The sequence below is a fragment of the Oreochromis niloticus genome, linkage group LG3, assembly GCF_001858045.2.
Source record: "Oreochromis niloticus isolate F11D_XX linkage group LG3, O_niloticus_UMD_NMBU, whole genome shotgun sequence".
Lineage (NCBI taxonomy): Eukaryota > Metazoa > Chordata > Actinopteri > Cichliformes > Cichlidae > Oreochromis > Oreochromis niloticus.
In genome coordinates this window covers 18486014-18510221 of record NC_031967.2, presented here as the reverse complement: position 1 = coordinate 18510221, position 24208 = coordinate 18486014, and the positions used below count along the sequence as shown (strand labels likewise).

General features: G+C 39.7%; 1 long non-coding RNA gene across 1 annotated transcript; it reads right to left on the bottom strand.

The window, feature by feature from the left end:
* Positions 1–2777: 2777 nt before the first annotated feature.
* Positions 2778–4431, bottom strand: LOC109198980 (uncharacterized). The gene is made up of 3 exons (XR_002059502.2): positions 4180–4431; positions 3753–4035; positions 2778–3625 (listed from the first exon to the last, which is right to left on the bottom strand). It is a non-coding gene; the product is annotated as an uncharacterized LOC109198980 (long non-coding RNA).
* Between the last annotated feature and the right edge of the window lie 19777 nt (positions 4432–24208).

Sequence of the window (24208 nt, the reverse complement as noted above, 5' to 3'; positions counted from 1 at the left end):
AACCTTAATAGGACTGGATGACAGAGTGGCTTAGCATGGAAAGCTCAGGAGGAAAAAAAAGTTTATGAAGATGCGTTTTCATATTTAACTTCAGTTCTCGCCTAGTCTGTCGGTAAAACATCAAGCTGAAGTAGGCTCAAATGAAAGTTTGTGGGCCATAAATTTGTCCCACATAAGAAAAAAAGAGACTACACTTTGAACTCAGTGAGACATCCAAGTGATCCAGCATATCTTGTAAGTTAGGATCATTTTCATACAGGTTCCTCTATGCATGCTTGAAACAGGAAGAAAAGGTACAAATTTTTAAGCTCTTTCATACAAATACACACAAACAACTGTTGTTACACAAGTCTGAAGGGGTTTGAAATAGTCTTGAAATTGCATTGATGCATTCGTGTTTGTGGATATGAATTATAGTACTTCCAATTTTCTGTAGCAACAAAGAATAGGAAGTGATTGCAGTAGGGTATCTCTCTCATCGTTTACTTGAGAGGCAACTTTTTTTGTTGATGGTCACAATAACTTTACATTTTCACTTGCCTTCAGAGTAAGTTCAGGCAAGAAAACTACTTGATTATGGTTAGAAATTGTGATTTCTGTATAAAATAATAAGATCACCACTTGATTAAAAACTCTTGTTGTGCTCAGTCATGTTGCATGGTACAAAAAAACAACACCTTATACACAGTGAAGCAGAACTTTTGATTCTCATCCCTGACACTGGGAAGAGTACTTCTTCTACAGAAGAAGTACTACTAAGTACTTATGCTACAGTATTGTTGTAATAGTAATGAAATTAACATGTCTCTTAACATCTATATTGTGTCATTTTTTTTTCTATTGTACTTTTGAACTTATGTATATGTTACGTGCCAACTACAACCTGAATCTGAAAAAGTTGGAACATTCTTTAAATTTGAACAAATGCAAACTAAAAGACTTTCAAATCACATGAGAAAATATGTGGGCGATCGTGGCTCAAGAGTTGGCAGTTTGTCTTGTAATCGGAAGGTTGCCGGTTCGAGCCTCGGCTCCAACAGTCTCGGTCGTTGTGTCCTTGGGCAAGACACTTCACCCGTTGCCTACTGGTGGTGGTCAGAGGGCCCGGTGGCGCCAGTGTCCGGCAGCCTCGCCTCTGTCAGTGCGCCCCAGGGCGGCTGTGGCTACAATGTAGCTTGCCATCACCAGTGTGTGTGTGTGAATGAGTGAATGACTGAATGTAGTGTAAAGCGCTTTGGGGTCCTTAGGGACTAAGTAAAGCACTATACAAATACAGGCCATTTACCATTCACAGCCGAACATAAATAATATAACGAATATTCAAACAGGGAAATTTTACACCTTCATCCACCAAATAACCTCATATCAAATTTGGTGCCCGCTATAGGTCCCAAAAAAGTTGGCACAGGGGCAACAAATGATTGAAAAAGAAAGATAGTTAAAAAATATATATTCTACTGGGAGAAAATCTAGCTGGTAATTAAGTTTATTGATATCAGGTCTGTAACATGATGAGCTATTACAGTTTTTTCTGAATGCTTAAACCCTAACTGTGATTCTTATAGCACAATTTCTAAAACTATTAATACTTATAGCAAAACCACTCACTGAGTTTGCAAAACTAAAAGCACAAACACTGCTTTGCACTCAGTTTGCCATTTTGTAACACACACTTTGCAAACCTGTAGCTACAATCCACTGCACAGCACTCTTTTTGCAGAACTGTAAACACAACTCACGGCTTTACACTCAGTTTGCAAAGGATCAACACACTCCTAGCAAAACTATACACATTTATGGCCATTATTTACACTATTTTGCCAACTGTCTGGCACACTGTCACATGTGAAAACTTCTTTAGATAATTAGTTCACTTTGCAATCAGCCTAAGCACTATAATACAGGTAAGCTGTGTGTGTGGAGTACAGTGGAGGGAGCAGGAAGAGTGAGAAGTAGAGGAGGCCGAGGAAGAGGACGTAGAGGTGAAGAAGCAGGACGAAGAGGACAACAAGGACAAGGAGGAGCAAGAGGAGGACGAGGAGGGGAGAGAGGAAGGGTAAGAAGAGTAAGAAATAGAATTGCTGATGACATCAGAGCTACAATAGTGGACCATGTAATCAACCATGGAGTGACCCTGAGGGAAGCTGGCCAACGGGTTCAGCCTAACTTGAGCCGCTACACCGTAGCAAGCATCATAAGGACATTTTGAAATGAGACTCAGTTAGTACAGTCACTTTGCACTAAGATTTGTAGCACTGCCATGCTAATGAGAAACACAACAATACCATAGATGTAAAATTCCAGAAGATATTTTCCCCTGTGCCTTGGACTAGAACAGCGCTCCCCAACTCCCGGGCCTCGGACCGGTACCGGCCCGTGAGTCGTTTGGTACCGGGCCGCGAGAGTTGAGGCTCAGGTGTGAAATGTATGGTTTTCAGGGTTTTTATCGGTTTTCAGCGTTATTTTGTTATCGTTTTTATCGTTAACTCGGTTTTCCTGGGTCTTTTCACGTGTGTTATGAATAAATCTTCTTTTTTTTGGTACCGGTACTAGTTTTACAGTTTTTCTCGATTGCTAAAACACATTTCTTGAAACTACGCCTCATATCCGCACAACAGTAAACACAAATCCATAACATCTCACTCAATTCCCCAAACATCCTATTTCCAGGTCAAAATGAAGCTCTACACCCAAAACTATTCACTCCTGCTGAAAAACCGAACTTTGCCCCCAGACATCAAACACAAGCCCTCAAAAACACACACACTACAACAGAGTTTTGCACACTGGTACAATTAATTCAAAACAATAGTTCCAAAACAATTAGGTTGCTTATGGTTCTCCCCTTCAAAACCCTTGTCACATGATAAACACAAAAGACGCAACCAATGTATGTACAGTGGCACATTGTCATTCATGTACTATACAGTACAACACACACCAGAAACATTATCCCACCACAGCATCTTGTCTTTGGTCTGGGTCAGGCCAGAGAATCTCATCCACATCACAGGCTATATTGGCCCCAGCCAGGCAGCGGGGGTAAAATCCTCTTGCATGCCTGATCCACCCCTGGCATGCATCTACTGATATGTCTAGGCAGGCCTCTTCCATGGCCTGAAGGAGGTGAACACGGACATAAGGTTCTCGGTCATACACTTTCCACCGCCATGCCGAAAATAACTCCTCTATCGGGTTTAGAAAGGGGGAGTATGCAGGCAGAAAGATATTAGAAAACCTTGGGTTATTGGTAAACCAGTCACGAACCAGAGCAGCGCGATGGAAGCTGACGTTATCCCACACAACAACGTAGTGAGGCTGCTCTGGCTGTGCTGGTTCCCTGTAGTCCAGCTGGAACATATGTTGTCTTAAACCATCAAGAAAAGCAAGGAGAAGCATAGTGTTATAGGGTCCTAGTACGGCATGGCCGTACTAGGAGTACCCCTCGTTGGCTGATGGCTGCGCACATAGTGACATTCCCCCCACGCTGACCAGGGACATTTACAATAGCCCGATGGCCAATTATGTTCCTCCCCCTTTTCCTTCTTTTGGTCAGGTTAAAACCTGCCTCATCCACAAAGATCATTTCATGGGGAACAGGCCGTCCTTCAATCTCAAAGATTCTCTGCAAAACACATAACACAGTAGAGTCAATCGGTACCCTGAACCAAAGTTCAAGAGTGCTGAGATGGCAGCATAAACTGCCATGCTGTGATGGTACACAATACCTTATACAGTATCAAAACTCATACCTGAACATATTCCACACGTTGGTTTTTCACTCTGTCAGAGTTTCGTTCGAAAGGGACTCAGTATGCCTGTTTCATCCGGAATTGATTCTTTCGGAGGATGCGGTCAATTGTGGAGAGGCTGATGGCATTTATGCCTCGAAAAAGATGATCATCCTCAATCACTCTCCTTTGAATCTCTTGCAGGCGGATTACATTATTTGCAATTACCATGTTTACAAGTTCCCTCTCTTGCTCCTCCGACAAAAGCCTTAACCTGCCTCCACCAGGTGGTCGTCTCTGTGTCCTACAAAAATAGAAGCACTCATTACTGTAACTGTCACACATTCATTTTACAGGAAAATAATGGAAACATACTGAAACTCAAGACACATAAATTCAGTAACTTAAACGTTACTGTACAAAGCAGTCTTACTGCAAGTACACCTACCTGTTTTCCTCCCTGAAGGTTCTGATGATGGAGGCAACAGTGAAGCGACTCAAATTTGGTTGTACTCGTTGCCCAGCCTCCCTCATAGTCATCCCATGGACAAGGACATGGTCAGCTAAAGTGGCTCGAATTCCATCCGAGACTGACTGTCTTCGTGCCCTTGCTCTTCCCCTTCCTTGTCGCCGTCGTTCTCCACCTCCACCTCCTTCACCACCTCCTCCTCCTCTTCCACCACGTCCTCCTCCTTCACCACGTCCTCTTTCTCCACCACGTCCTCCTCTTTCACCATGTCCTCTTTCTCCACCACGTCCTCCTCTTTCACCATGTCCTCTTTCTCCACCCCGTCCTCCTCCTTCACCACGTCCTCTTTCTCCACCACGTCCTCCTCTTTCACCATGTCCTCTTTCTCCACCACGTCCTCTTTCTCCACCACGTCCTCCTCTTTCACCACGTCCTCTTTCTCCACCACGTCCTCCTCCTTCACCACGTCCTCTTTCTCCACCACGTCCTCCTCCTTCACCACGTCCTCTTTCTCCACCACGTCCTCCTCTTTCACCACGTCCTCTTTCTCCACCACGTCCTCTTCCTTTGCATCTCTTTGGATCCATTGTTTCAAACCTGAATGAGCTGACTTTGGCCCTTTTATCTATCCATCGCAGGTTCTGATTGGTGTGTGCTAAATTTTGACTCCTAGTGTTTCCACCTGGTTAATTGTGTGCTAATTGGGCTCAAGCTATGCTGACTTAAGTTAACATTATTGCATGCTAGTGCTTTCTACATGACTACATGGTGTAAGCACTGTAAAATGTAGGGATTTGTGTGTAGAGTTTTGCAGTACCAGTTCACCAAATTTGAGTCATGTGTCAAAGCAGGGAATAGTGTTTATAGTTCAGGGAAATGGGTGAGCTTTTTGACCAATAGCGTTTATGGTTTTGAAATTTTAGTTTAGAGGCCTGGTTATAGTGTTTAAGCAATCGAGAAAAACTGTAATTTGTTGTGTTTATCCGCGACACCTTAAAGGCCGGTCCGTGAAAATATTGTCTGGCATAAACCGGTCCGTGGCACAAAAAAGGTTGGGGACCGCTGGACTAGAGGACATTTCATGTGATGTAGACGAAATTTTGTGGCCAGATCCACAGAGATGACACAATGTAGACTGATTTCTTTTTTTTCCTCAGTGAAATTACTATTTTGTTTTGACTTGGAAATAAACACTTGTGTTTGTTTTGATGTGTGTGAATAAACACCAGTACTTGAAGTTTGGATCCCTCTATGCTTACGGATCTATGACAAAAGTATGAGCTCAAACTGACATAGCCTACTTTGTGCACAGAGAAAGCAAAAGCCAGATGTGTTTTTCATTCATACCATCAGTGTGTAGTTGGTGCATTGTGTGCTTATTAATTTGATGGCTTGTGTGTACTGTCTGATACAAAAATACCATTTTTACAAAGGTGTGGTGAGTTAAGCAAAGGTTATTCGCTTTTACAAGAAAACTACAATGTTTTGCTGATTGGGTGAAGAGTTTTCTTATTTGTGTGCAGAGTTTTGCAAAAATAGCCAATAGTTACAAAAAATGTGCTTAAGCCATCAGAAAAAACTGTATAGAGATGTCTTAGAGAGGCCGAGACTCGCAGACGAAAAAAATGGGCAGAGGCTCTCCAATCTGTGAAAGAGTGCGTAAAAAGATGGAATACTTCAAAAACAATGTTCCTCAATGTCGAATTGCAACTCTCATCATCTACAGTGCATGCCATCATCAAAAGATTCTGAGAAACTCGAGATGTCTCTGTGCGTAAGGGACAAGGCTGAAGACCTTTGTTGGATGCTCGTGTCTCAGACAAAACTGCATCACTCATCGGCATGATTGTGTCACTGACATTACTAAATGGGCCCAGGAATACTACCAGAAACCAGTGTCGGTTAACACAATCCATCGTGCCATCTAAAGAGGGGGAGACCTTCGAGTTTGTTATCAGCGTTGAGTTCAAAGGCCAGCATCTCTGATGGTACGGGGGCGCAAAAGTGCATATGGTATGGGCAGCTTGCATGTTATTGAAGGAGCTATGAATGGTGAAAGGTATAATAAGACTTTAGAGCAACGTATGCTCCCCGACTGATGAGGTTTATTTCAGGGAAGGGCTTGAATATTTTAGCAGAACAATGCAAAACCACATAAGCAGCTATTACCACAGCGGGGCTTCATTGGAGAAGAGTCAGGCAGCTGAAGATCCAGATCTTTCACCTATAGAGAACATTTTACAACCACGAACTCATCAGCACCTGGAAACCTATATCAGACAAGAATCGGCCCGAATTCCAACACCAAACCTCCAGAAACTGAAACCTCGACGCCCAGATGTCTTCAAACTATTTTGAAATGTTCTGTTGTGAATAAACTATTGGCTACAAATTGCATTGGTATTTTATGATATTTAATTAGTGGACATTAATCGAAAGTCTCCAAAGTAAGCTCTTGTCATTATAACCCATATTAAGATGATATAAATGTGGCGTTCAGTGTTGTGTTTAGTATTTTATAAGATTTTCTGATGCTCCTCTGCTCACACATTTAACATGGCATACTGTGAGGCCATTAGTAAGAGGAAATAATTAGCTCATTTCCATCCGTCTGTATAATAATGGGGCTCATTTGGTAGACTCAGATTAAGAACTCAGGGGAATACATCTCATTCTAAACAAACGAGCAATAGCCCCTTTAACTAAAAAACACAAATAGCAATATCATGTGCTGCTATGAAGTGAGGCTCATGTGTGAAAGACTGCAGACTGTACAAGGCTGCCAAGATCCTAAATGCACGTTTACCCCATTGTTAAGTTAATTTTCAAAATTTCCTTTTATATATTCTTAATCTCCCTTCACTGCAAGCTGTTATGTCCCCAGTTTGAGTCCACTGTCCTTATTTCCAATCAGCTCTTTTTTCCTCGATGCTCAATTTATAAGTTTGCTCACAAAGAATTGAACAGTCTCTAATTTTATGCTAGTTTCATTTTAATGAGGACAGAAGGCACATGAGAAGGCCCATGTTCAACCAAAATTGAGCTTTTTGGTGTCAACCAAACCTGACGTGTTTGGAGGAAAAGAAATGCAGAGTATGAACCAAAGAAGACCATCCCCACTGTCAAGCACGGAGCTTTGTGCTATTTTTCTGCTAAGGCTACAGGACGACTTCACTGCATTGGGGAGCCAATAAACGGGGCCATGTACCACAAAATCTCGGATGAGAACCTCCTTCCCTCAGCCAAAACACTGAAGATGAGTCATGGATGGGTCTTCCAACATTACAATGACCCAAAAAGATACCCACCAAGGCAAAAAAAAAAAAGAATGGCTAAAGAAGACACACATTAAGTTTACGGAGTGGCCTAGCCAGTCTCCACACCTCAGTCACAATACAGTAGAGAGAGCTGAAGGTTTGTCTGTTACAATAAAACTACGTCTTCAGAAGGGGATGGATAGATAGATAGATAGATAGATAGATAGATAGATAGATAGATAGATAGATAGATAGATAGATAGATAGATAGATAGATAGATAGATAGATAGATAGATAGATAGATAGATAGATCGATCGATCTGAGTATATACAATAACCATGTGTTATGGCCAGGAGTTTTAAGTATATTTCACTTTTATTTCAGACAAACCTTGTTTTGTTCCTCAGGTTGGAATGCCAGATGGCTTTAAACATTAGAATACCCAGGACCCAGGAGCACTAGCTGCTTTTAAAAAACCTTTTAGACACCCCAGTTAGAGCTGGGCCACATTCAAAAAGCTTTGTTGTGAACAAAGTATGGTGCCATGGTCGAGTTCATCCAGCACTGACCCACAATCAACAAGATGCATATTGTTTTCTCGACAGCCTGGTCTTTTGCCCTCACTGCGACAAGCACGGCTCTTTTAAACAAGTAACCTGAAGCTTTGTGAGAGCCTTGAGAGTTGCACTTAACTTTTAATTTCAAGGTTTTATGTAGAAAATCGCCAACTACTTACTCAACCAACACAGTGGCTCATCCTTTGCACATATTTTCAAGCTGAGACTATTTGAATAGTAAAGTGCGCAGGTTCCACAGGTGAAAAAGTGGTTTTCATAGAAATTATACCCTGCTTCCATGCATATATTTTGGAAATTTAGAAAAAAAACTGTATTACATGTTAAGTAAATATCACCAGTACTCACAACAGTAGTCTTTGCACTACAAATCTGTCTTAAAAATGCAACTTTAAGTATTTAACAGCCATGGTTTCTGCGCACTCGTTGCTTTCAGCAATTATACAAAATAGGTGGAAAGGGCCAAGGAATTTTCCATGTCCAGCACAGCGAAGGGTGAGCCGTGAATGCTACCAAGGTGAAATGCACAGCATTCTCAAGTCCACACTTGTCTGTGTGTGACTGTGAGACAGAGAAGGAGCGGCAGACATACCGACAGTAAAAGTGCTCCCCATGCTACAGTAGCTCTTGTCAGCACGCTTTCCTCCTCTCCGAACATGCGGAGGCACACGCACTCCACTTCCTGCGCTGCGCCTCCCCTCCGCCTTTCTCCTCTCACTTTGCCTGGCACCATTACCTCACTGCAGATCCCAGCTCTTACACACTGCATGCATTGCATCTGTGATTTAAGAGGCTGAATCTGGATGGCATGGGTAGCGGGAAAAAAAGTCCAGTGCCAAGCAGAAGCAGTGTCACTTTCCCAGTTTCCCACTGAAGAAAGTAGAAGTCAGCTAGGTGATCGTCTGCGAGGAGTTCATATCATTGCACCATAGCTTGATGTCTCTCCAGTCTGCTGCCTCACTCATTCGTTTCATTTCCTCTGTCTCCCGCTCTCATTTCCTTTTCCCTCTCTCTCTCTCTCTTTCTCTCTCACGGGCTCTTTCCTCTTATTCCCCGTTTGCAGAGGCATTAACCAGACCATTAATGTGACGGCAATCTACATATGAAATGTAATTTGCAAGAAATTAATTTCTACCCTCCATCTGTACATTTGCTCTCATCCTTAATTTGTTTTCGAGGAACAATTCCATTGGTCACCATCTGGGCATTTGGAAAAAGGAACAGAGATGTATTCGTTTAATGTTAATAGCATATGTGATTGGCTCCATGTGAAAATAAACTGAAGAAGGGAAAAAAAGGAATAAATAAAACCATGTTGAAGGGACGCAGATGTCATATCAAACATTTAAAGAGGGGTGAATGGAAGCGTCCCATTAAAAGCACAAACAGCACTTCAAACCAGGAAGTCCGTCACAACAGATGTGCAACATAATATTGGGTTTAGTAAAATCATTTTGGGGGTGATGGGGAAGGCTGCTAACTCATAGTGCACAGGGCCCACTTTAAAATCATCACAGTTGTTGCCTGCACCAATGGCTCCCCTCCGTTACAGGCTGGTGTTTACCAGTTTGCCGCGCCAGCCCTGCAAATGAGAAAACATTCTCTGCTGTCCTACTATTGTGGCCCTGGCAGTAAAAGTTTGGAGGCAAGAGGACACGTGGGGATGGAGGAGCAGAGGAGCCACAGAGCAGCAGCACATGCCTTTGGCTTGTATCATTCAAGCCCCAATTAAAGAATTTCAATCAGCAGCTATGCAGCCTTTGGGGCCCGGGTGGAGCCAAGTCGGTCTGGGGGACGAGACTTTGGAAAGAAGCAAGTATGACCAGTACCGAGGGCTGCATACCAATAAGAATTGTAAGAAAGTAAAAAAAGATGGCAAAATGAGCTGTATTGTGAAGTTTGGTTGTTGTTACTCGTTTCTGTTGCTTAAATGTAGCTACTTTTATAGAAAAGTGCTCTTTTAGCAAACAAACCCTGATGACTTGCTGAACTAAACAGGCCACAACAAGGGGATAGATGCGGCGACAGCACTAGGAAATCACTTTCATTCTTGATTTTTAAAAATGTAGCGCAGGAGGATTTTCTCTATTCCAGGTCTTTGTATTTGACTGTGATTTGGTGCAATTACTTTAGCAATCACAAACATAATGCAAATACAGCCCACTGGGTTTTATGGTTTGAGTCGATGCAGAGGTTGGACTTAATTGAAGTAATAAGAGTAGTTATGAAAATGAAAAAGGCAGTCACAAAAAGCACTTGAACCAAACAGCCATTCAGAACAGCACAATTTACTGACTACTGGTGAATCTTTTCTTATTTAATACAAAAAGAAGAAGAATTCTTCCTAGCAGGTATGTTTTGGACACATTCATATATAATGTATAGCAAAACAAATACTTAATAAGGTTAGGGGGAGGAAAACCTCTAGGAAAATCATGGTTTAAGTTGCACTACAGTAGGGATGTCACAATACCAGCAATTTAGTAGGTGGTACCAATCCCAGTAGCATTACACAATTCTTGACACAGTTTGATACCAAAAAGAAATGATTGTCTGATCTCGCTTAACATAAACTCCTTTATTTAAAGAGTCATTCTAAATCACTGACATCCTGATGGCAGACTGTTGATTTAAAATGTTAACATTATATTTCATTGATAAGACACTGAGCAGCCTAACTTTACTATGAAGTATAATGCTAGTTACATTATGTCAGCTGAAGCATTTAAATATCATTATCCACGGTTAATTTTACAGCAGTAATGTCAGCTGTCTCAATCAAAATGATCCCTGTATTTCAGGATAACACAAGACGAGTTTGGATGTTGAATTGAAACTCATTCACCATTAATTCCGTGAACAGATTGGGATGCTGGGTTTTTTTAGGTGCTTCACTACACCGGATGCATTTCTTGCTCTTGGTCTGAAAAACACAAGCACAGTGGTCCCTCGTTTATCGCGGGAGTTACGTTCTAATAATAACCTGGGATAAGTGAAATCCGCGAAGAAGCCAACTGTATTTTTTACAATTATTATAGATCTCTTAAGGCTGTAAAACCCCTCACTACACACTTTATATACTTTTCTCAGCCAGGCATGAACATTTTCACACTTTCCTCTCTTGTTTAAACACCCTCAAAGTTCAAACCTTCGTAGAAAAATAAGTCCAGTATTATAGAGTGAAACCAAAGATCAAACCCTGTTTTCAGGTCCAGAACATGGGAATAGAGCAGCTGCCAGAGAATTCAACATTAATGAATCAAGAAGTAGAGGAAGCAAGAAGAATGACTCTAGTAAAGTTTGACTTATCTGACTGTTTTGTTTCGCTTAATGCACCTTATGGTCCGAAAAATAAGGTCATTTCTACCTTAATTTGACAAGCTGAACGCATTCTGTACTGGACAGGAGACACGGCACGAGATTGATTGACAATGGTCTACAGCTGAAGTATAGAAAGATAATGTAAGCATAATTATGGTGAGATCCCTACAATTCAGTAGAATTAACTCTATGTTACAGCCAAACTTTTTGTATTTCTTTGGTTACCACGATTATGTGTTTTTGATTTCTACACTATCATTAATATGGACGTTATTTAGGGACTTCACAAACCAAGCGTCGGTATGCAGTATCTAGGGGTCGCTTTTTGGAAATACTTTTTGTGTTTTTACCTTATTATTATTCACAAGTCAAGCAGCCTTCAATAAAGGAGTGTGCCACAAACTGCAGTTCCTGGAGTTACCACTTGAGGCTGACTTCAAAAACATGGAATTTATTACCGTTAAAAACATTCTTAAAGTCTCATACAAGAACCGATTGGTCTCGATTGACGGTTTAACTCATTAATAACCGTTGCACCACTAGTCTTTCAATGTATTTTAAACTCGGGTTTAAATACGGCTACTTTTGGCTCCAAAGACCAATATGGCATTTGGAATGAGTCTGACACTGAGGCTTCATAGAGCAGAATCCAAGAGGTAACATCGCTGTTGCTATTAAAGAGGCATGCCATTAGGTATGACAGTACATGGCTACTCTCTAGAAGATAGAATGAACTGTCAGAATAGTTCCCCTTAAGGCCACATGCATTAAGGCTTCTCAAATGAAGTGGGAATGAGAAAAGGCAGAGCACCGTCTAGTAAATAGTACTAACATTTAACAACTACAAGAACCTAAAGCAAAATTTAAAATGCTTAATTGGATGTTTTCTGCACATAAACAGAAGTGAAATAATGTTCAAAAAGAAAGAAAAGAAATGAAAAAATAAGCATCTTGGACTAGACAGGTTAATGTTGGTTTGGGGTGTATTTTTGCTTAAGGGTCCGGGCTCTAGATACAGTACAATGGCAAAAATTAAAATATTGTTTGCATTTCACCTGCTCTCTTATTTATAACTTTGCCTATTTCTTTCCGTACACGCTACATCAGCTCGCTCCTCCACAATGTACAAATTTGCATCCCCCTTGGCCTCCTGGGAGCTGCGTTTGGAAAGGCCCACAGGGAAAAGTGCGGAAGAGTGAAAGTGCAGCAGAAAAAGGTAGGTAGACATGTAGGGGGGAGGGTACTGGTGAAGCACACATGCTCACGTGCACCTGCGGTGTTTGATGAATGACGAGGATAATGACTGATGATATCTGGGAGGCCTGGGGGAGAACACCTGAGTGGTTCTGTCAAACACACACACACAGAAACAGAGGCACACTCGCGCACATCTAGTCAGCCCCATGGCTTTAGACAGGGTCGCTGTTGATAAGACAGTGTAAAGTGTTAGATGGACCTTATCACAGCATTGGCCTTGTTTATCAAGCGAAATAGCTCAACAATTACATTTCCAGGTGTTGATATTTCTGCATATTTGCATTCACTTTTTGGTCTATACATCTGCTGGCATTTAGAAAACAAGGCCACCAGGAGAGCATGTTTAAAGGTTTGCCTCTTAGTCAGCTGTGGTTCCTGCTAATAAGGCAGTTTATTTGCTGACTTGGAACTGAAAATATCTTGTTTTTCTTTTTTGCAATATCATAAACTATCCAGTAAAGCAGAATAAACAATGGTTAGGTAAGACAAATTCAAAGGGTATCTGGGTAACTCATTATTTCAAGGATAAGTATCCATCCTTATTTAAAAAAAAAACGTGAAGTGTAATTTCATCCCTGACCTTTATCTGACAGTAACATGCAGTCCCAACTAAACATTGCAGTTTTAAATTAAGTTTGACATTGAGTCATAAAAATAGACAAAGTGATGGGAAATGCTCTTGAAAAAATCTGAATGTGCAAAATGTTCAGGCGGGCGGATTGAAGTAACGTGGTTTATACAGAAGAGCCAATATTCCATAAGAATCAAGAATATTGTGGCCAGAGTCATCTTGGTTCACAGCTAACAGTCACTTTAACAATTTATTCATAGAGATCTTTAAGATGTGACCCACACTGAGACCAAACACCCTATAATAAAGTCTATCTTACTGCAGCCATGCTATGTAAATGCATACATAAATAAATGAGATGTATTATATAAGCCATAAATGGTATCAGTGCTGCTTAGAATCTGACTGTGTGTGTGTGTGTGTGTGTGTGTGTGTGTGTGCTGGAGCTAAAATACAGGTTTTTGTGCACAGCTTGGCAAAGAGAAGAAACCAGATGTCTTATGATTTCATGCACAGAGCGAAAACATTAATGCAGTTTTAAATGCTAAACGCTGACCAGAGAGTTATTCGAGTGCGAGTTATTCAAATGAGTGTCACGTTTGCCTACATGTGGCAGAAAGACTGCAGTGTAAATGGCTTTCAGAGTGGCTTAAAGCCTGTTTAATATTAAGAGCTCATCAGATGACCAGTTTTAAGTTTGCCTGAACTGCTTCAGCCTTAAAGCACTGGTGGGTAAAGGCATTTGTTCCTACTGTGCCTCTTCACCACACTCACGCTCTTTTTCTCTGCAGCAGCACAGAAACAGAGCAAAATTTCCCATAGACGTGGTATCTCGATGTTATATTTCAGTCAGACTACTCGGGATCGGCATCTAGGTCCCGAGCTCATCGCTGCACACAAATGCGATGCACATAAAAATTGGGGAATGATGGGTAAACGTTCCCTGGGAGCCTAAAGGTGGATGCTGAGATGGTGATGGGGTAAAACAGCAAAAAAAGGGATGCGGGGCAGATTCTGCTCTGACGTGTCAGAGGGAGAGATGGAGAAATGCCGCAGCTTGAATAGACCACAAAAGTGAAAGGGAGTGTTTGGTATATGGCACAAGTAGTGTGAGGCACGAGGCCAACACAGAATTCAAGTTTAAATTTGAATTTAAAGCCACAGCTTAATATTAAAAGTGTACTTTCTGTCTCTTCAAAAACAGCTTAAATGCTGCTTCTGTTTATTACATGGTTTCTTAAACACTACAAGTCCAGTTAAAACAAAGTCTCAGTTGACTTTGCTCAACTTTTAACACCTTTCTGTTTCTATTTCTATAACTATTATTAACTGTATTTGGGCTAAGAGTACAATAAAACTCCAGAAATATCTCTAATATGCAGAATGTTTTTTCATGGTTACATGATTTCAGCCAAGTTTGAAAGGCTGTAGTGTGATTAAATGGGAGTAAATTGTTATTCTCCGATAATAAAGAAATTAAACGTCCCAGAAGCGGGTGGGTTACAATAACAATAACATTAAAAATCGCAGATTGGAGGCAATAAAGAAAAATACCAATCTTGATTTCCCGGGGTTTCATGCATTTAAAGCACATGCTTATGCCACCCCTGACCCAACGCAGCGCCATCATTACAATCAGCATAATCCCATGTCTCATTTGACTGCAAGCCATGCACCAAAGACAATTAATTCCAGTTAGTGTAAACTATGTTTCATGCATGCATCTGAATAGAAGCGCGCGCAGGATGTGAGAACATTTGCATGGGATTTTTACTCATTATCTGCTTGCCTCTGTAGTTAAATTACATCAGCATATGAGTTCCCTCGCATTTGCATTTTTTGATTGTATCCTCAGGAGGAACAAAAAAAAAAAAAAACGCCTTTGATTTGGTTTTTATTATAATTTGCTGCACTAAACAATTTATTTATTTGCTTCTCTTCCAGCCACTCTATACATTGAAAGCACAGTCATACCTTTACGCATTGATTTACGTGATCAAACGCTTTCGTTTAATTAAGAAGGAATTCTGCTGTTTCAACAGCATCATCCTGACATTTAACCGTTTGTGTCACTCTTGCTCTCGCACCAGGCAGCGATGGATTCAACTAGGCTAATTGCAAAAAAGGGTGCATAGTATTTTAATGGTATTTTACCAGAGAATTCTTTGACCTTTAGTTTATCAGCTTGATTAATTGATATCATTGATTTTATTGCAGCATTTGCCAGAAAACAAAAGAGTGTTTCTCCTCCACAAAGTCTATTTTACAGTCAGGAAAGCAGCTTAATGGCATATAGGGAAACAGCCCACTTATGGCACTGTTGTCTCCAACAATTATATTCATATATCTGGAGTTTTTCATATTATCCAGCAAAAGTGTTTTATCTAAGTGAAGGTAAAAAAAAAAAAATAGTCCTGATGCCTGAATCATTGCAAAAAAGGCAACAATTCATCTTGCCTTTAAAGTAATGTGTTCTCTTTCAAGCGAGCCAGTTACACTGAACACATTATATAACTTTATAATCCTATACAGAAACCTAACGACGTGCGGGACAACATTTTTAATGCCCTGACCCATTATGAGAGCAAATCTGCAAAAATATGCCTTCATAAATCACCCGATGTGAACCACAACCCCTGCTGCCAGACACCTTAGCTGTGACATTTTTAGTCTTCAGTTCCATTATATCCACTTATCTCCAATTGCTTTTTATAACTGTGTATTAAAGTAAATACACCTTGAAATTGTATGCAGCACACTGAGTTTCTTGAGGTAAGGTTCTCTGCCGTTTCTCACAATACAAGACAAGGAGGGCCGTTTTTAGTTAGCCTACACGACCCCTAATTATGTTTAACTGCAACAGCTGAACACAGCGCGATCACTGCAAATTAATTTCCGCTGTCATGCGACCTGCTCGTCTCCTACCTGACACTTATAGCAGAGACCATCAGCAGTCACGACTCTCTTGAAATGTTTTGTTAGGAAGTTTGAAACGTCGACCAGTTCGGAGTGTATTTTAGGCATCACAGGGATTATCATAGGAGTATTATACTGCAGGAATATTTAAGAAATGCAGTGACGGTAGCTACTTCTGCAATACAGATCACACACATAGTGAAATATGACAGTGAATGCAATGGCTGGCTGTCTTAGCCTAATAGTAACAGAGATTTGTGATAGATGTTGGCTCATAGTCCAGCAATGCACGTTATTCTATTTGAGTGACAGTGACAGAAGAGAAGGGATAGTAGTAATGCAGACAATATCTTTTTATAGATTTTTGCAATAGGACAATGGAGAGAAGACAAGAAAGCTGGGAGATACACCAGGAAAGACACGCAGTGAATGGCCTCAGGCCAGCCTCTGCATTAGCCTTACAGCATATGGATCACTTGCTCCACACAGTGAACTAAATTACCAACCAAGACGGTGTTACTGTAGTTTGGTTTTTTATAACTGATTTGAAAATCTAACTTCTGAAACAGTTTTAGTGCCACTGGAAAGATATTGTGTATCTAAGTTTTGGATTCTTGGAAAATATATTGGAGTTGGTGTTTCTGTTTTATTCAAATGTTCAACATTTTGAAATTCTGCATGTCTGGTTTGATCTCTTTAATAGCCAAATAGTGAAACTGACTTCTTATATCATTTAGTCTTGGGTTTTGTTAATGTCTTCACTGTTATCCTAGTATGTCGGGCTAGTTTTATTCTATTATTTAAGCTCTAGTTACTCTCCAGCATTGTGGAGTTTTAGATGCATGCTTGGATGATTTTCTCTTCCAGCAATAATTCTGGATTTTAATTTGTATTTAGCATCACTTCTTATTTGGACTCATGATGAAAGTCTGGTCAGTACACCGGTTCGCTACCTGTGTCTGGTGTGCACAAATTAACCAAAACATGTACATGAATTAACAAAAATACATGCACAAAGTCATCAAAACGTAAAAACCAAAACTCTCATTCCAGATGTGTAAAATACGATTTAAAATGTGTAAAATAATTAAAGCACAAGGTGTGTTTGACAGGTTATTATTTTAATGTTAATCCAGTTGTTAGTCTCAAGTCATATTGTTTTTAATGTTGGGAATTTTTTTACACTATCCATTTCAGGGTGACGAATGGGCTGAAGCCTATCCCAGCTATCAAGGCTGCCAAGCTATTGTGTGGCTAATACAGAGACAGACAGTCATCATTAACCTAATAAGCCTAGTCTTTGGACTGTGGGAGGAGTACCCACACAGGTAGGGGGATGACATGCAAATTCCACACAGAAGAGTGCCAATCACTGTTCACCACCCAAAAAGTGTTCTTCTGAAAATAGTCATGTTAAAAGACTGGACTTTTCTTTTCACTCATGTTTACAGCAAAGTAAAACTTTAAAAGACGTCCAGCCTGGAGAGCTATTGCTCAAGACGCCTTTAAAAATGATTAGAAAGTCTGGCTCCTTCAAAGTAAAATACAAGTGGGTGGTTCAGGACTTTTACACAATGCTGTATTCACAAAAACACAATCACAGCAGATTATATGCCCTTTTTTTTTTACTGCATACAACATGTGTAGTTTTATTTCTCTTATATAGATTTCGTCATCTTCCATCTATCTACACCTAGTGGCTAACAGGAAGTACAGCAAAAAACCAAACAAACACTAAGCGTTCTGCTGTCACTTCTGAGTCTGCAGTTACTGAACTGTATCTGGACTTTTGGGTCTCGGTTGTTGTTATCTGTAAAGCCACATGTTGTGAACTCAGCATTACCATTATCAGGGGGGAAAAAGAAAACAGCCTAGCCAAGCTGTCACCGGACAATTGGAAATATGGCACTGAAAACAATGAATAATCAATAGTCACAGCATTATTGCTGCTCCAGGTTTACTCGAGGTTGGAAAACAAAATGAATTACAGAGACGCTGACACTGAACAGCCGCCCACTTCACTTCCTGAAAATAATGTAAATAATATAAGCCCAAGTAACCACGTTAAAACCTCAAGTGAGTAAACCTTGAGATGCTATTATCTGCTGGGTGTTCAGGTGAGATTGCTTTATCTCAATTTGTCAGGTCAGAATTCTTAGAAATCCTGAATTAAATTCTCTGTCTGGGCGGCGTGATACTGACTTTATTTTTGTAAAGCAACTTTTATCATGATAGACACCCAGCTGGAGCTCCAGGGTGAGTAGCGGTAGGGGGGGGGAGGTCGAGATCATGTAAAAGGAACAGGGATTTACTAGCATGATGTGCGCATTTATTTCGTTTTTTCATGAAAAGTAATTAAAGCCTGACACGAGCTCTGAGGAAAATCTCCACCAATCACTCCAGCGCATGTGTGATGTGCGTTGCCCATGCTCACATTCCTAATTACACTTTAACTGTGTCTCTTTTGGAATATAATAAAAGCAAACCACTTTCGGTGACACTCAGCCGCTATGAGCGATGGCGGACCTGCTGGCAGGAACAACCCCACTGATGGACGTCTTTAATTAGCAAACCCTGACACAGGGAGAGCTTTCCACCATTTCATTCATTCTGAACTGCTGCTGATTGGGTCAACTTCATTTCAGCACTGTCCTAAATCTGCTAAGGGCCCCTTTTTAATGTTCTTGGCTTTAAGTCACGCAAAATAACGGTCTCCGCAGTGAGAAATGTTTGACGAGCTTACAACGCTGAAGTAGAGAAGGGAGTTTTTGTTCATTTGATTCAACATTTTTCTTCTTTACTTTATTCTGATGCAGTCTGACCTCAAGAGTTCCCCGCTCAGAACAATTACCAGTTCTTGACATTTAATTCTTTCTATAGACGAGTGAGTTCTTGGAGCTCGTTTGGCGCAGCTTTACATTCTTTTCAGTACGCTTTGATATAAACAGACAACAGGCCCGTCTGTCTCAAACTCCATGCAATAGCTCCTCACGCTGCTCTCATCCTGCTAGCATTGACAACTCATTAGACAGAGGGATTTTCAGAATTTTCATAATAACAGCGCTTAAATGCTTGGGTTTTCCTGGTCCCCCTTATCCCCACATGCCTGCAAATTTGGCACGGGTAAAGGGGAAGGAAATGGCAGGTTTAGGGGGAAAAAATCTTATTAAACAAATTCTCTAAAGCATTGAGACCAACTGGTGTGGAGTGCACTGATAACAGCTGGCCATTTTGGAGTGTCACCTCGCTTGGCAGCTGCACCAGCAGAGGGAGAGGGAGAAAATGTTTTAATGGCTCTGGCTCACAGATTTGAACGCTGTTATTTTGGCAACTTTTTAATTATCTCCAAATGAATGGATTGATAGGACTGGTCGTAACGAGACAGAGATAGGGGAACATTCTGCTGTGGCAGTGCTTTTATTTTCTTCTTTTTTCCCCCCAGTTTTTGGTCGTCTCTCACGCAAAGATATTTGAGCAAGATGGCCTCCAGACTGAATTGTTTGAAAGTTTTGAGGGCAACTTAGCTAATAAGAAATGTAATCATGCACAGCCAGGAAACTTTAACTGTATGCAAAAGGAACCAGCTTGAAGAAAACTGGATTTTTATCACATGAGATATGAGGTCTTATCGTACTCAAAAAACTGCCATTTAGAATATGCATTCGATGCTTAATTCCTTCTTTTTTTCATTTTCTGTGTTTTGGGGTTTTTTTTGTTTGGTTTCCATCAGTAAATTGTTCAAGATAAAAAGGTTTATTTCACATAAATTGTGTTCTGGTCAGTTGAAGGGCTTCCATTCTAATGCATAATTCAATTTGCCCAAACTAAATTACTTGGAGAATGATGGCTCGCCATCATCACATCTCCCAGCAATCCCCACATTCATAACTGACAAATTTTTCAGATGCCAGATTTTGTATTTCATCAGGTGCAGAAAGAAACCTAAACTTGCTTAATTTAAAATAAAATAAAAAAAAAACACATGAAGAATCCTCCATGGACACACACAGATACACAAAATAAATAAATACAACTCCAAAAAATGTGTGAGCTGCTCTACAAATTTGTTTCGCAGCAATCCAAAGCATGAAAATCATTCACTACCTCCTATTACAACATTTCCAGCAGACATTAGTATCTGAAAGTCAGGCGTAAAATCACTCCAATAAATTAACATAAACTGTAGAAATGGAAACAGTCGAGTAATAGAATAATAAATGTAGGGCTAGTCATGGAAGTCCACTGGTACCAGCCTGGATTGTGAAAATCTTGCCAGATGCATCTGTTATGTCTGATCAATCTGTTGTGTGATTTGTGAAACGGACATGATAACGTGTGGGCAAACTGGGGTAGCTTTTGTTCCTTTCCCAACATTTGAGCTGCAACAAAACAGCATAACAAAAGCCCACAAACTTTAAGCCAAGTGAGCCATTACATTTACATTTTTAAAAGAAAAAGTTCTCTGTTTCTTTTCATTTCTGGTTCAAATCTTGCTGGGCTCTGGCTCTGGTATTGAATAGTTGGGCAAAGCAGTGTTTTGGGTTTTTTTGTTCTTACCCTGGGATATTTCTCACTTTAAGAATTAAAATTTTAATTTTAACGCTGGCTGTTATATTTCAAAGAGTGTGTATTCGCCCAAAAGGAAACATCTTGGGCATCTAGTTGGAAATATGCAAATTATGTAGGCGAGGGGCAAGGATTTTAGAAGCTTTCTGGTTTCAGTTTGTAGTCCGGTTTTAGTCAAAGTTTTTCTTGACTTTGGTGCATGCAGGCAAACGGTGCAATATGGAGGCAAAGAGAGTTCGCAATTAAACATTATTATTATTATAAAACATTATTCTATTCTATTCTATTCTATGCTATTATAATAGCAGGCTCTTTTGTGTTGTGGGTTACACTTTTGCCTAAAAAGCTAAAGAGCTACACTTTGATTTTAGGAGGAGAAATAAATCTTTTGGATTATGTGTCAGGAAAAAATATCTGGTATGAAAATTTGCCAAACCAACAACATACAGAGCTAACAGCTGTGAATAAGGGCGCAAACAAAACTAGCTTTTAATTCATCAGTATCGCATGGATATGAACACGACTAAGCGAACATGTTCGGAATGAGCTGAGCTACTTTTAGCTGCTCCTTTGTCACAAACCGCAGTAGCTAGCACCTCATATTTGAGTTAGCAGATGTTTATGTTGGATGCTTTTCCTCGCACAACTCCAAGAAGGATTTTTGCCTATGGCTGAAATTAAACCAGCTATCTTTGTCTTGTCAACAAAATGTATAAACTGCTACACTGTAGTGCTGCTACAATAACATGCTAGGAGATGTACACATGACACTAGCATGCTAATAGTTAATATTGTGAACATTAGCCATGCTAATGCTAATTTATCATTTTACCATTTTGAATACTGAAGAATATACACAGTTAAATCAAATGTTTCTATGTCCATAAACTAACCAGCTAGCATGCTATAATCTGCTACACCTTAGCATGCTAATGTGTTATTTTTTTTCATGACCAATACTTAGCAACACCTAGCATTTCATAATTTGCATAAGTCCACCTGTTGCTCTAATCTTATAATTTAGCAGGAAGTACAGCTGAGACTGAAGTCCAAATCTATAACACATGGCATAGCATGGATTGTTTTCTAATAGTGTTGTTATGAGTATTACAGTACTGCTGGCTCATTGTGATTTTGAAAGAAATGTCACTGGTTAGGAAAATGTAATGCATTTCTAACATTTAGGAGACGGATGCCTGTGACATTCTCCATTATGTCAAAGACACTATGTTTTTCAGAGCTTCACAGAAGTCCCAGACCTGTGCTTAAATTTTCTTTTCAAACTCTGATTCATTTTAGAAGCCCATTATTAAATGTAGTAAACAAAACATGGGTTCAATGTGTGACAGTAGTGCAGGTTTAAATAACAATAAAATGCCTTTAGCTTATTTTTTGGCAATTTAATTATTTTCCCTGCCTTTATTTTATTATTTACCTTATAATGAAACTCATTTTTTTCCGTTGTTTATCTGTAAGCTGTGGCCTTTGTTGTTCCAAAAAGCACTTTGTGATGAATCCCTTTGTTAAAGCACTCTATAAATACATTTGTCTGGATTTATGAAGCTGAAATGTCACAACTGCAACCAAAGCTAATGAGCCAATTCTCTGTCAGCTGAAGTGTCATAGTGAAAACTTTTCTCACCATAAGTCAAGTGTCTCATGAGGGGAAATAACAGACCAAAAATGAAAATGTCATTGTGGTATCTCTTCACAGCTGACAGGTTCATCCATACACCTGAGCACATGGCTTTTCAACACTCAATATATTCTGGAAAATCCTCCACATATTGAGATGGCCTGTCTTTTTTTTTCTTAAAGTTTAGAGTATGCTGACAATATGGTGTCATTGTGAAGTTGTGCAACAGATTATATAATTCATTGTTTAAAATCCTCATTTCAGGAACCAAATATGTATCTGAAAAGGCCATTCAGGAAAATTGGTGAATGTCTTCTTGAGTGTCATCCAGGTCTTGTACCCCTCGGTACCTCTTTTCTTTTTTATTTTTAGGTTATTATAGAGAATTTAAAGCACTAAAACATCTTCATTTGTCTGTGACCGTAGACTAGTCTTCTCAAAATCTGCAGACATAAACACTTTGTCTAAAAGACAAGAAAAAGGCACGTTTTCTCAATATAGACATGGCTCTAAAGTTTAAAATGTTATACAGTTATATGGTGCTGAACCTGGAGTGGTTAAAAACACATCAAGGCACACTAAAAATTAAGAATCTACATATTGACTTGTGAAGTCTAAAATTATTTGATTTAATACTGTATTGAAGGGTGGCACTGGAAAAAGTTCATGACATATTAAAATGGCAAGCAAGTGTGTCAGGAAACTTTATACATGTAATGCTACCGTGTCAACCAGTGCTAACGTTCAGTGTAAAGTAACTATTTGTGATTTGGCTATTAAACAATATGTTTTATTAGTTTTATAGGTTTCTCTGGATACACTGTTCCAAAAAACAGTAATGTCAAAGTATCTTACTATATATTTTGCAGTTTTGTTCTGTTCTTCTAGAATATCATTAAAGTTACGTAAATAGACTGTGACTTCACATTTGAAATGTCAATTAACGTTAAATCACTGTAATGTAATAAAACATAATTTTCATGTTTATTAAATGTATCTGTCTGTACATATGCATATTTAGATTGTTAAAATACATGCACAAATGTATCATGACTTCACAAATATCTGTCCGTTATTTGAAAGATTGAACTGTTGGATTCAAATGTAATGCTATGGAAAAGTATATAACATGATTCCTATAAGCTTGTGTTACATCATATAAGTATTATTATCATTGCTATTTAGGGCGATCATGGCTCAAGAGTTGGCAGTTCGCTTTGTGATCAGAAGGTTGGCGGTTCGAGCCCCGGCTCGGACACTCTCAGTCGTTGTGTCCGTGGTCAGGACTCTCTGCCTACTGGTGATGGCCAGAGGGGCCGATGGTGCGATATGGCAGCCTTGCCTCTGTCAGTCTGTCCCAGGGCATGCAATCCTGATTTAAACCAATATTACAGTATATTTCTGTACATTTACGTATTATGATTCATTGACCTTGTTTATAGGTAATTTCATTGTTTAATCACGTTAAAATGTTCCTAATTTAATGTCTAAAAGCACTTGGAAAAGGCAGAATCCCATGTAAAATTAGCGCAACAAACTCTATTTTCATTACTGAAAATAACTGTATTTTTATGAGGAAGTTATTTTCTGTTATTTTACGGTAGTATTTTGGCGCCCCAGCTGCCGGAATATTACCGTTTTTTTAAGATTTTTTTTTAACAGTGTAGAACTTTGGCAAAAAATCTAAAAATACCACACTACAGTCTTCCATGGTTACCAAAGTCTTTAGAGATCCTTCTGCTAGGACCAGAGGATGCATTTATGTTTAAATAAATCTGAATGCATTTTGGTTTATGGTAGGCATAATTTGTTCAAGCAGCAATCTAATGATAAATGACAACCTTTCAGATTTTCAATGTTAAACAAGGTATTTGTGCAGAAGGAGTTTTATTGTGTGGGAAGAAACT